This window comes from Nicotiana sylvestris, chromosome 2 (genome assembly GCF_000393655.2).
Source record: "Nicotiana sylvestris chromosome 2, ASM39365v2, whole genome shotgun sequence".
NCBI classification, from domain to species: domain Eukaryota; kingdom Viridiplantae; phylum Streptophyta; class Magnoliopsida; order Solanales; family Solanaceae; genus Nicotiana; species Nicotiana sylvestris.
Window position 1 is genome coordinate 149,474,670 of NC_091058.1, and position 4,375 is coordinate 149,479,044.

The 4,375-nt window shown below is 35.4% G+C and overlaps 1 long non-coding RNA gene across 1 annotated transcript; it reads right to left on the reverse strand.

Moving 5' to 3' along the window:
- Positions 1–2,580: 2,580 nt before the first annotated feature.
- LOC138886408 (uncharacterized) lies at positions 2,581–4,171 on the reverse strand. Its single transcript, XR_011405132.1, has 2 exons — positions 3,949–4,171; positions 2,581–3,184 (listed from the first exon to the last, which is right to left on the reverse strand). It is a non-coding gene; the product is annotated as an uncharacterized lncRNA (long non-coding RNA).
- Between the last annotated feature and the right edge of the window lie 204 nt (positions 4,172–4,375).

A 4,375-nucleotide genomic window follows, 5' to 3' on the forward strand; every position in this document is an offset into this window, starting at 1 on the left:
GCAGGCCCCATGAAATAGGGCGTCAGTACGAAAAATGTACTGAATATGTAAGGCATGAAAATAAGTACGTAGGAATATAGAAATACCTTTAAACCTGAATAACTCTGTAAATTTTGAAACATTTATAATATCATGCACATGCGTATAAATGTCATGCCATGCATAGGTATGTGTGTACATAATATCATCAAGCCACTGAGGGCATCCCATCATATTGTCTCGGCCACTGTAGGCAACATCATCAACATATATCAGCTGATCAGGTGGTGGTGCGTATATAACGTCATAACCTCTTCCCATATCCCACATACATATACATACATATATACGCTTATATAACGCCGTTTGAATCATATTTCAGCCACTGTGGGTAACATCATCATCATATACCAGCTGATCAGGTGGTGGTGCGTATATAACGCCGTAACCTTTTTCCATATCCCATATACATATATTTACATATATACGCGTATATAACGTCATCTGGTCATGGGTCAATGCACATGTATAAATGAGTGAAATGCATGAAAAATACATAATAATCTCGATATTCCTTCCGGATAAAATTTTCCAACTGCGTATTATTCTGAACCCATGAACAGAAGATAATAATAATTCTTATGGGGAATCAAGAATATAGACACCCCTACTATTTCTATGAATAGAGTAATTTATAGAAAACTATGTATTTGCTCGTTTCTTTAGTATAATTTGTACCATGCCAAAAGAAAGAAGGGAGGGCCTTAACATACCTGTTCCTGGAATTACTTGAACGAATCTGCTTCTGCAAAATTTACACTGGACTTCTTTAAAATTTTAACTTCGCTTGGTCTTGAAACTTTAGACAAATTTTTATTTCAATTTTATTCTTGAACATTTTTTAGTTCTTAAAGACAAAGTATTTTTTAAATGTTACCAAGAATCAGAAAGGACTATTTTACTTAAGTTAATCAAGTCTTGCTAAAATTATGGATTTAAAAATCTTGGTTGAAGATGTTCTGTATTCAATGGCTAATGTTTGGGTTATGGTTGAAGGGAGTCTTTGTGTAAGAATGATATTCATTCTAATGGGTTAGTCTTAGTGTATATGGAAGATTTTTAAAAAAGTGTGAAATGTGACATTATTCCACCTAACCCCAAAAATGACTAAGAGTCATTGTTTGGAAGTGGCATCGTTATCCGGTAATTAATCTATTACCCGCATAATTTAAAAATTATCACAAATTACTTAAAATTCTATTTATTTTCAAAATATTTTATATATACTTTATATATTACACTACCGTGGCCATATGGTACCTTGCATGGTACTAATTTATAATTATCGGATATTATCGCTCGACCCGTATTTAATTCCAAATTGGCCATTCCCAACGAAACTAGTTTTCGTTAATCCGTGTACCCCTTTATCCTTCATAACACTTATTTATCGCTTGTTATAAATAGCGTAAGTACGTTAACGTCAAGATGATCTCATCCCCGAGTCTACTTCGGTTAACTTGAAGATGAAATTTTATGTACGAAAATGCAAGATGTAACATGTATGATCCTTGCTAGTTTAGAGAAACGAGACTACTGCAGCCAGTTGAATTCGGATGCACCCAACACGCTCTGGAAAAACAATGATCCCCAAAAATGATATCATCAACCCGAAGATTCTCAACTCCCTCTAGGCGTCGTAACTCAATTGGTTGACGAATCCTATGACAGAGAAGTTCTCAAACCCTTTCTCATCCCCAAATCTATCATGCAAATATTCCAACGGAACCCGACCTTCGTTCAAGCAAGCCATTAGAATTCGACGAAGGCATAACTTCTTCAAAAGGTTGTTCACACCAATTTTTCTTGGAGCCGCATGTTTTCTCCCATGAAGGTTTCTCCTCAATCCGATAAACCCCCTAATTCTTCCTATGTAAGCATCATTTTATAATCTTTGAACATGAATACATTGTTCACAGGGTCCCAAAAATCCACTAGGGACTCGATTAAATCCCTATTAAGCTTAATTCCCATGATATTTGTGAGGAACTTTAGGTGCTTAAATACTTGATTTTGTTCCCATGTAGAAAAAATATCCCACCAATTACAGAGACTGCTCAGGGTCTTATCTCTGATCAAGAATATATGAGGTATCTCTTTCCTTACTCTTTTCTAGTTGCTTCTTTGTTGAGAATTCATGGTGTACCTAAGGATAAGATAAAAAGGGGTCAAGACTAACTTAAACTATGTGGATATGCAACTTTCATTTTTTTGGGTTTTAACTTATTAAAAATTCTAATTTACGACTCAGTATAATTTTATTTTTTTTAAATGAGGTTTTGATAGAGAAAGAAAAACAATTTCCTCCTTGGAGGCTAATCCTTCTCTTAAATGCCAGTCAACTGCGACCTGATTGATCAGAATTGAACGACTAATGGGGAGAAAATTGGATCCGCAAAAGGATTGCCTATGTATCTTGCTATATAGTCAAGAATCAGGTACGTGTAGTTCGTGAAAATCAAGATCATTATTTTATAAAGACTGTCTTTCAATATTTCTAAGCAGAGTCATAACAAAAATGGTCAGGCCAAGGACAAAATGGCAAAAGGGCAAAATGAATATTATTACAGAAATAGCCTTTCGATTCTTTCAAGAAAAGCTTTTAAAGTCTTCTCGAAATAAAACGCAGATGCTAAAGCAAGGCAAGACTCCGTATTAAAGCGGACAGCATGTCACGACCCAAACAGATGGGCCGTGATGGGTGCCTGAGTCCAATCTGTCAAACATCCCAAAGCATGCGTCTAAGATATCAACCTGTATAACATCTGCTGCATTACAAAAATAACATACGTGAAGGAAACCTGTCATCAAGGCATATGTACGTATACGTGCAGAATACAGTGGGCGAGCCAGCAAGGCTGCTATAGATAATTATACATTCAAAACTGACAGCCGACAAGGCCACATACAACCCAACTAGACATACTGTCTACAGACCTCTAATAAAAATATAACTATACAAAGACGGTACTGAGTCACGTCATACCTATATATATATATATATATATATATATATATAAACGTATCGTAATAAAACAAAAAGCAGCTCCGGATCAAGTGGAGCACGCCAATTCTCGCTGATTCTTTCCTAAGAAGGGGGACCATCAGCTTGCCTACCTGCACCTGCGGGCATAAAATGTAGGCCCTGTGAAATAGGGCGTCAGTACAAAAAATGTACTGATTATGTAAGGCATGAAAATAAGTACGTAAAAGACATAGATGAAACATGGAATACAGAAATACCTTTAAATCTGAATAACTCTGTAAATTTTGAAACGTTTATAATATCATGCACATGCGTATAAATGGTGTGGCATGCATAGGTATGGGTGTACATAATATCGTCAAGCCACTGAGGGCATCCCATCGTATCGTCTCGGCCACTTTGGGCAACATCATCAACATATGCCAGCTGATCAGGTGGTAGTGCGTATATAACGCCATAACCTCTTCCCATATTCTATATACATATACATACATATATACGCGTATATAACACCGTTTGAATCATATTTCAGCCACTGTGGGCAACATCATCATCATATACCAGCTGATCTGGTGGTGGTGCATATATAACGCCGTAATATTTTCCCATATCCCATATACATATATTTACATATATATGCGTATATAACACCATCTGGTCATGGGTCAATGCACATGTATAAATGAGTGAAATGCATAAAAAATACATAATAATCTCGATATTCCTTCCGGATAAACTTTTCCATCTGCATATTATTCTGAGACCCATAAATAGAAGATAATAATAATTCTCATGGGGAATCAAGAATATAGACACCCCTACTATTTCTATGAATAAAGTAGTTTATAGAAACTGTCTATTTACTCGTTTCTTCAGTATAATTTGGACCATGCCAAAAGAAAGATGGGAGGGCCTTAACATACCTGGAGTAGGGAAAACTCCGTTTAATATTCCTTAGAACTCCAAAAATCGGATTAAGCTTCTGCTTTTGTTGAAATTCTTAAACAAAATTTCCTTCTGCTTCTTTGGAATTCTAATTCTTGAATGAAATTTTAAGCTTCTATCTTTGAATCATTTAAACCAAGAAAGGTGGGTATTACTTCAGGATAGTAACGTGCCTAGTTAATTGAAATCTTGAGAGGAAAATGTTGTATGGTTCTTTGATGTTTTGAAAGAATACATTTCTTGGATTCATTTTAATTCATTTTGGATCTTAGCAAATCATTGAGTTAGTGATCAATTCTTATCTATGCCTAAGTTGCCACCTAGAATTATGACTACTTAGTCATTTTCTAGGTTTTATGGCATCTTTCCACGTTGGGGGTTATTTTATTAATTTTTTATCCACTT